Source organism: Apium graveolens, chromosome 5 (assembly GCF_009905375.1).
Source record: "Apium graveolens cultivar Ventura chromosome 5, ASM990537v1, whole genome shotgun sequence".
Lineage (NCBI taxonomy): Eukaryota > Viridiplantae > Streptophyta > Magnoliopsida > Apiales > Apiaceae > Apium > Apium graveolens.
Window position 1 is genome coordinate 108371182 of NC_133651.1, and position 9596 is coordinate 108380777.

Genomic DNA, 9596 nt, shown 5'->3' on the forward strand with positions numbered 1-9596 from the left:
GATTTGAATGATTCCACCAGAGATATATATTATATATCGAGAGAACCCTGTGTGCATAAATGCTCACAGCTGCTTACAACAATTGAACTTCTAAGACTACAGAGAAATACTAAGAATCCTGCTTACAAATGTTTCTCTGCTTTCTTGCTTAGATCGATAGTGTCTTAGTTGCTACTACTTGGTTTATATATCACCAAGATTACAAAGTAATAAGACAAGATAATAAAACAAAAACTATCTAATCTATTACAATGCTACTTCATTACTCTATTCCAGCATCTTTGAATATCTTCATAATAGCATGGAAATGGCAATGCTTCTTTGTTCTCGAAAACCCAGTTAAATAGGCTACCACATTCCATTTGCATCAAATCGATGCATGTGACCGTGTTGTCACTGTCAACATATATTTGAATTATTTATCCGTCGGGTTCATGATTATCCGTCGAGTTATTGATCATCCGTCGGGTTGTCTATTTGATCATCCGTCGACTTCATTGTAGGTTATCCGTCGGGTAGCAAGCTGGCACTTGACTTCATTTCATTTATGCAGAATTACAAGACATCATCTATGTAAAATTAATCAACCTATTCTGCATATGTAGTTAAAGTCAACATGACTTGAATACTACTTACAGAATCTATACAATGGTGAATGCAGAAATGTGCTACAAACTTATTGTTACATAAGCTACTCACTCGATGGATAATAAGTCATCATCCGTCGGGACTGTAATGAGTCATCCGTCGGGACTATAAATCTTATCCATCGAGTGCTACAATATTTCACTAGGTAAAATCTACTAAGGTGTTTTGTTCATGAAATTATCAAGTACACAACATATACACAACACAAAGCTAAATGTTGGTTACACTCTCTACCAGCAGGGTCTATCACAACTTGGGAAGATCTTGCTCAAAAGTTTCTCACTAAATTCTTCCCCATGGCAAAGACAGCAGCAATCAGGAATGCTCTTACCCAGTTCGCGCAGCAAACTGGAGAATCTCTGTGTGAGGCTTGGGATCGATATAAGGAGATGCTAAGGAAGTGCCCACACCATGGCATGCCTGATTAGATAATTATTAACTGTTTCTATAATGGATTGGGTCCTACTTCTAGGCCCATGCTTGATGCAACATCAGGAGGGGCCTTGTGGTCTAAGAGCTACGATAAAGCATATGAACTTATTGAACTGATGGCTGCTAATGAGTACCAGAATCCTTCCCAGAGACTGACTAAGGGGAAAGTAGCAGGAATTCTGGAGTTGGACACAGCAACTGCTATCGCTGCCCAATTTAAGGCTTTGACAATGAAGGTGGACACTTTGGCTAATTATGGAGCTAATCAAATCACTAGTGTCTGTGAGCTTTGTGCTAGTGCCATCAGTGCACAATTTCTAGTGAATCAGCTCAGTTCCTGAGCAACTTCCAGCGATCACAGTAACCTCTACCAGCCACCTATCATCCTAACAACCGCAATCATCCTAATTTCAGTTGGAGCAATGCTCAGAATGCGGTTCAACAGCCTTATCAGCGGTATCCAGCTAAGCAGTACAACCCCCCTGGTTTTCAGCAACCGCCGTATGCACCAAGATAACAATTCCAGCTGCAACAAGCTAATGAAAAATCTGAATTAGAGGAGTTGAAGCTTATGTGCAAGAGTGAAGCTGTTTCTATGAAGACCTTGGAAAATCAAATTGAGCAAATTGCAAATGCCTTGCTAAATCGTCAACCTGGTACATTGCCTAGTGACATTGAAGTGCCAGGAAAGAAGGAAGCTATGGAGCATGTAAAGGCAATCACTTTGAGGTCTGGGAAGGTTGTGAATCCTGAACAAACTCAAGAGTTGACTGAAGAAGCTGGAGCTGAGAAAGAAGCAAAGCAGCAGGATGAAGAAGTGGAACCAAGGAAGACTACAGTTGAGCACACTCCGCCTGAGGGTAATACATGGGAGAAACAGATCTATCCTCCACCGCCTTTTCCTAAGCGGCTGCAGAAGAAAAAGTTGGACAAGTAATTTGAGAAGTTTCTGGAGGTGTTCAAGAAACTTTATATCAACATATCTTTCGTTGAGGCTCTCGAGCAGATGCCTAGTTATGCAAAGTTTATGAAAGGTATTCTCTCTCAAAAAGTGAAGCTAGATAATTTAGAGATTGTCACTCTCACGGAGGAATACAGTGCTGTGCAGTAGCAGAAGTTGCCTCTAAAGCATACAGATCCAGGAAGCTTCACTATTCCATGTACTATTAGAAAAGTGTCTTTTGACAGATGCTTATGTGACTTGGGAGCTAGCATCAATCTGATGCCTTTGTCAATCTTCAAGCAATTGGACTTACCTGATCCCAAACCAACTTATATTACTTTCCAGTTGGCCGACCGTTCTATTAGATATCCGTGAGGTATTATGGAGGATGTCTTGGTCAAGGTTGATAAACTCATCTTTCCTGCCGATTTTGTAATTCTTGATTTCGAGGAGGATAAGAAGATTCCCATAATCTTGGGAAGACCTTTCTTGGCAACTGGCCGAACCTTGATCGATGTACAGAAGGGTGAGCTTACTATGCGGGTGCTGGATCAGGATGTTACCTTTAATATGTTCAGTGCTATGAAATTTTCTACTGATAATGAGGAGTGCTTAAAAGTGGAGTTGGTCAATTCGGTGGTCACATCGGAACTTGATCAAGTGCTAAGGTCTGATGCCTTAGAAAAAGCCTTATTGGGGAATTCAAATAGTGAAGATGATGAAGGTGAAGAGCAATTGCAGTATTTGAATGCTTCTCCCTGGAAAAGGAAGATTGATATGCCTTTTGAATCTCTTGGAATGGAAGAATTGAACAAAGCTCCTAAATGCCTCAAGCCTTCTATTGAGGAAGCTCCATCTCTTGAGCTTAAGCCTTTACCTGAACGTTTGAGGTATGCATTTTTAGGTGATGCATCTACTCTGCCTGTTATTATTGCATATGACCTTTCAGGTAGTAATGAGGAAAAGTTTTTGAGGATTCTGAGAGAGTTCAAGTCAGCAATTGGATGGACTATAGCAGATATCATGGGGATCAACCCTTCTTACTGTATGTATACAATTCTGCTAGAGGAAGGTAGCAAGCCTACAGTCGAGCAGCAACAAAGACTTAATCCTATCATGAAGGAAGTAGTGAAGAAGGAAATTCTGAAGTGGCTAGATACAGGGATCATCTATCCTATCTCTGACAGTTCATGGGTAAGCCCGGTTCAATATGTGCCAAAGAAAGGTGGAATTACTGTAACAACCCAAATTCGGGGTCAAGATTTGGTGTCACGAAATAATCTTTACATAAAATAAAAGAATATTCAATTAACTCCTTGAATCCGGATCATTTACAGGTTATGGTATGAAACAAGGATCTAACCTTCTACAATTCACAACAACTAAAATACGAGTGTAAATACCTTTACACAAATGCTCTTGTCTTATTCTTCTAACATTCTCGACCTCTCGCAGCGGAGATTTCCCTATCTTCTGATGTCTATCAAAAACTATTCACTTTTATCATTATCTGCTTCTCGAAGAAATAAGAATTTCAAAGCAAGAGTGAGCCAAAAATGCCCAGCAAGTATATAATTTGAGTTTCAAATATTAATATCAAAGGAATTTTCCGGACAAAAGCTTTAAACAATTTTGAACAATTCTATTTATTTGAGTGAGTTAAGCGAATAAACGTTGGTTGTCACCAGCCTTTGATTATAAATCCAAAAGTGACAAGCGATTCCCAGATTAATCTTCTGAATCAAGGTCTGTCCAGTTTCGCAATCATAAAACCTTTTGAGAGAGAATGCCGTTAATGGCGATCAACAACAAATTAGACTGGACACTAGTTCACACTTATATCCTGCTGATCAGTCAGGATACAGTGTAGATCTATACCTACCTGTATAGATCCGGTCAGGTCCCCAGGCTCTATGTCCCATCTCAAGGCACCGGTCATCTCCCGGTCCTTAGGATTAAGTAAAACTTAATCCCACACATCATCATTATCCAGCTCATGGAGTATTTTGATGTCAAACCATTTTGAATTCAAAAATCCCAATTCAGGGTTCGCAAATAACCCGAAAGAATGGGTATTTGCTCAAGAGAGCAATCGAATTATAGGAACAAGAATAAAAGGATCATGCATAATCAGAGTAATTGTAAGAATCATTTAAAAATAAATAATCAATAAAACTATTGATTTCTAAATTTTATAAACTCCTAAAAATAATAAATGAAATTATAAAACAACAAAAATAATTTTAGAAACAATTTCAGCATTTGTAAGAATAAATATTTCATAAAATTACTTTAAAAATGAATTAAATTCATACAGCTCGATAATTAATTATAAAATTAATCTTCGCATCCAACAATTCATAAACAATTAATAATACAGCAACACATAACTGACAGAACCATCACATATCTTATTTATTTAATAATTCGATAATTACATTTACAAATCAGATCCGAAAATAGGTTACTTAGCCGCTAAGTAACTAAAAAGACGATCCGATTTTAATACCAAATTTGGATAATTATCAAAACAGAGCTTCCTATAAATACTTTATACGAAAATAAGATAATAATGTCTCGCATTTTGAGAATACGAATTTTTATCGATATATAAAAGGATTTGCGTATCGAAAATTTCACGCTGGGACTCGTACGGATCAAACCGTACCCCGGATCGAGAAAGTAAAAACACGGAAAGCATTCAAAATAATCGGTTTAGGTTAGGAAGGAGTTTTCGGAAGAGTTTCTAAATTTTATCCCGGTCTGTCCAGTTTCGCAATCATAAAACCTTTTGAGAGAGAATGCCGTTAATGGCGATCAACAACAAATTAGACTGGACACTAGTTCACACTTATATCCTGCTGATCAGTCAGGATACAGTGTAGATCTATACCTACCTGTATAGATCTGGTCGGGTCCCCAGGCTCTACGGCCCATCTCAAGGCACCAGTCATGTCCCGGTCCTTAGGATTAAGTAAAACTTAATCACACACATCATCATTATCCAGCCCAGGGAGTATTTTGATTTCAAATCATTTTGAATTCAAAAATCCCAATTCAGGGTTCGCAAATAACCCGAAAGAATGGGTATTTGCTCAAGAGAGCAATCGAATTATAGGAATAAGAATAAAAGGATCATGCATAATCAGAGTAATTGCAGCGAAATATAAAAACAGTTAACTATTCTGAACTTAGAATAGGAACGAATAAATATTTGCAGTATTTTAAAAGAAAGTTCAGGAATACTTGTCTCGAGAAGCTTTAACCACTATTATCGGTTGACTTTTGAATTGCCTTGAACGTTTGGCTTTATCGTCAAACCACTATCCTATTCTGGACACAACCCTATCCTTCGTGTCCTTCGATTGGAATCTTGTTGAGTCTGAGAATTAATTACTAGATCATTCCAAGTCCAACGTCATGTCTCGGGTCTTCTGACTAGGACCTACAGGGTTGAAATACCCTAATTCAGATAATCATCTCGCTTAACATAACACCACAATCCTATTCTACCCATACGATTTCATAACTCAATTAATATTTATATGTATTACTGAAATACACATAGCGATTATGGTTCACATCTTCGAAACTCGGTTCGGTGTTTATTTTTCGGAAAATACGTATACTCATTATTTTGAAAAACAGGGTAATCGATCGTTTATAAATTATCTTGTCTCAATCGCAATTAAGTTCATATAATATAATTATATAAGGTTATTCGACATCTCCGATAATTATAGGTTATGTTCCCGTATTTTCGGAATTTATTTTCCGAAAATCGGGCAGCGTTTCCTTTATTTATCAGCCTACCCGTCGAATCAGTTTGACGTCAATCCCAATCAACAACCATCACAATCATCCAAACACAACAGCAACAATCGCAATTCCATAATTCCCAACACCAATTCAATTATGCATTTTGATTTTTGATACAACTTTTACATTTTCATTAAATATTTTCGTTTAGGAATAACTTTATAAACTAAATGATTTATTTTAAAATATTAAGACTCAGAATCGCGTCATCACAGTCCGTCGTCGGCTCGCCGAGGGCGGTAAAATTTATTGGTGCCCGATATTATTCGGGTTTCCAAATAAATTCCACCAATTATTTAATTATTCTCGCACGAATAAATTTATTTCACGAAATCTTAATCAATTCGTTTTCCTGCAGAAAATAAATAATTTCAATAAAAATTATAATCAGAACAACACGCGCGTACAACAACCGGAAAATCTCACGCCACCATCACGCGCCATACGCGCGTGCTGCGGTGACAGTCACCGGAAACTGAATAGGCCAGAATCAACATAACAATCAGGGGAACACACGACATGAAACATGTATATATATACACGAGGCATATATATATACAAGAGTAATCAAAAACAGAACAACCCAGAAATAGCTAAAGCAGGCGGAATAAGAAGAAGAAGCCGGCAGTCCTTACCGGAGAAATACGGTGGCCGGAGTAGAAAGGAACATGGAACCGCAACCAGGGAGAAAAAGAGAGATTAACAGGAGAAAAGAAAAAAAACAAGAAGAAGAAGAGGGATAGAGAAGAGATTCGGGAGAGATTGAAGGTAGAGAGAAGAGAGAGAGCCAAGAGAGGCGAGAGAGATTGAGGAGAAAGGCGGTGGTGGCTAGTGAGACTGAGTGTGTGTTTTTATTTATTTATTATTTTTTTTCCTTTTCTCGCTCCGCCACATGCCCCAATTTGACCGCAAGCCTGAATTTTAACGCCCGCATCTTGAATTTAGCGATAGATTTCAAAGATAAAAGCAAATAAAAATAAAAAGAATCATTCTGAAATATAATTAAAGTTCTCGGAATAGTTAAAAACTAATAAACTAAATTTTTCATAAACTTTAAATAATTTTTGACTCGTAACTAACACCCGCATTTAACAATTAATCAAACAAACACGCGAGTGAATAAAAGCCAGAATATTACCGGAATAATTTTAAATTTTTTGAAATATTTAAAAGTTAATAGAATAAAATTTTCATAATTTTTGAAACATTCGGGAATTAAATACTGATTTTACAATTAAATGGAAGTCAGAAAATCTTTTAAAAATAAATAATCAATAAAACTATTGATTTCTAAATTTTATAAAATCCTAAAATAATAAATGAAATTATTAAACAACAAAAATAATTTTAGAAATAATTTTAGCATTTGTAAGAATAAATATTTAATAAAAGTACTTTAAAAATGAATTAAATTCATACAACTCGATAATTAATTATAAAATTAATCTTCGCATTCAACAATTCATAAAAAATTAATAATACAACAACACATAATTGACAGAACAATCACATATCTTATTTATTTAATAATTTGATAATTACATTTACAAATCAGATTCGAAAATAGGTTACTTAGCCGCTAAGTAACTAAAAAGACGATCCGATTTTAATACCAAATTTGGATAATTATCAAAACATAGCTTCCTATAAAATACTTTATACGAAAATAAGGTAATAATGTCTCGCCTTTTGTGAATACGAATTTTTATCGATATATAAAAGGATTTGCGTATCGAAAATTTCATGCCGGGACTCGTACAGATCAAACAGTACCCCGGATCGAGAAAGTCAAAACACGGAAAGTGTTCAGAATTATCAGATTACGTTAGGAAGGAGTTTTCGGAAGAGTTTCGGGTTGTAAAAATGCAAAAACGGTTGAAGTGGGACGATTTCTTGTTACGGCCGGCATTTTATGTAATATTATCTGTGGATTTTGTGTGATATTAAAGTCGTAAGTGAATATACTTAATGGTTGTACCTTGTGTGAATGAAAAATTTCTGCATTTTAAATTTGCTTTATGTAGTATATGATTTTTCAAAGTGAGGGTTTATTTATTTCCCTTATTTTTAATTTATAAGGAGTATTCTAAACCTTGGAGAAATTTTCTTTTAAAAGTTATTTATTCACAAATTTCAAAAGTGATTTTATAAAATTTCTAAAAATCCAAGTTATTTTATGGTATAAATTTTATAATTTTTGAACTTGTATTTTATTTTATAAAAATAAATCTTTACAAATTTTATTGGTTATAATTATCAAATTACATAAGAGACCTTGCATGCAAATCACCCTTCTATTCTCTCAAAGGGCAAATAAGACTTTTCCAACCCCATAACTCATTTGATTATTACCAAATTACTACATTAGCCTTGCATGCAAAATGGCCTAACTTTAGCTAAAGGACATTTTTGTAAGTTCTCACTTCCACTCATTATTTGTCAACCAAAAAGTATAAAACAAAAGTTTAAGTGGGAGAATTCATTCCACTCATTCCACACTCCAACACCCCACAAAATTTTCTCCTCCCCCCTCCCACCATTGCTCTTGGCCGAAGGCCTATTTCCCCACCCCCCTTCCATTTTTCAATTCATTCTTCATCTACCCAAATGTAAATCTTCTACTTACATTCATCTTATATACTTTCCAAGTGTTTTGTGACTTGGAAGTTGAAGTTCCAAGGATGCATGTGTAGTTCTTATGTGATCTCCAAAGAGAAACTCTTGATTCTTGTGAATTCAAGAGCTCTCTATGAGATATATTATGTATATGTGCTAACTAAGTGTTTTATGGAGATATCATGCTTTAAAATCCTTTGCATGCTACTGAAATTTCATTATATATTTATGTTTAGCCATGCATGCTAGTTTTAAGACATTAAAATGATGATTAACCATGTTTTGCATGCTACTCTTTTCGAAATCATGTTGTTATGTTTAAAAATCTATAAATTCAAAATATGTGTGCTTAAAATAGATTGTTTCCATGATAAACTTCTTATTAATAGTTAAAAGAAGTTATATTTCATAATTATTAAGGATGAGTAATAGGTGCAAGTCGATTTTGCAAGCATTTAAAACTTTATGCCTAGCCGAAATCTTGTTATGTGTTTTTCATGAGTTGCATGTCATATTTTTAGTTGCATGTTATTAATTTTTGGGCATGGATGATCTCCCCTTCTGTTGAGACACTATTTTAGGACATTAAGACACTAGGTTTGCTTTGGAAAGAGTTGGGTGCTTGGTTTTTAAGTTGGAGTTAAGGTGAAAAGGGATTAGTTGGTGTTTTCATTTTTTTTTCCAGATTTGATGCACTAGTTTATGGGGAAGTTTTGAATGAGAATTTGTTGTGCACTTTGAGGCCCAAGCCACCAGAAGTTAGTATTGGGAGTATATAAAAGGTTTTAGGAGTTGGTTGGAGGTTTGCATGTCGTTTGGTTAGGTGCACAAGTAGAATCACAAAATCTGTCCAGCAGGGGACAGTTTTGTTGCAACTTAGAAATAGGGAGATTTGACATGTCATGGGTAGGCCCTCATTAGGCCCTAGTTAGAGGGAGTGTCAGAGAAGTGTTTCCAGCCATAGTTCATAGGATATGAGTTAGAAGCATGTGTCACAAGTTAATTCAAGTCAGGGCATTTTCTGCCCAGGAAAACAGGGGAACCTTGGACTTTAAGCTTAGGCCCAAGAAGGCCCAAGCTAGGCCCTTGAGCCACATCAAGTTTGGGAGATGCTCTAAGGTCAGGAGAGTCTTGTGTA

At 35.8% G+C, this 9596-nt stretch overlaps 1 non-coding gene across 1 annotated transcript; it reads right to left on the reverse strand.

Moving 5' to 3' along the window:
• Positions 1 to 959: 959 nt before the first annotated feature.
• On the reverse strand, positions 960 to 1066 carry LOC141663218 (small nucleolar RNA R71). Its single transcript, XR_012551297.1, has one exon. It is a non-coding gene; the product is annotated as a small nucleolar RNA R71 (small nucleolar RNA).
• Positions 1067 to 9596: the final 8530 nt, after the last annotated feature.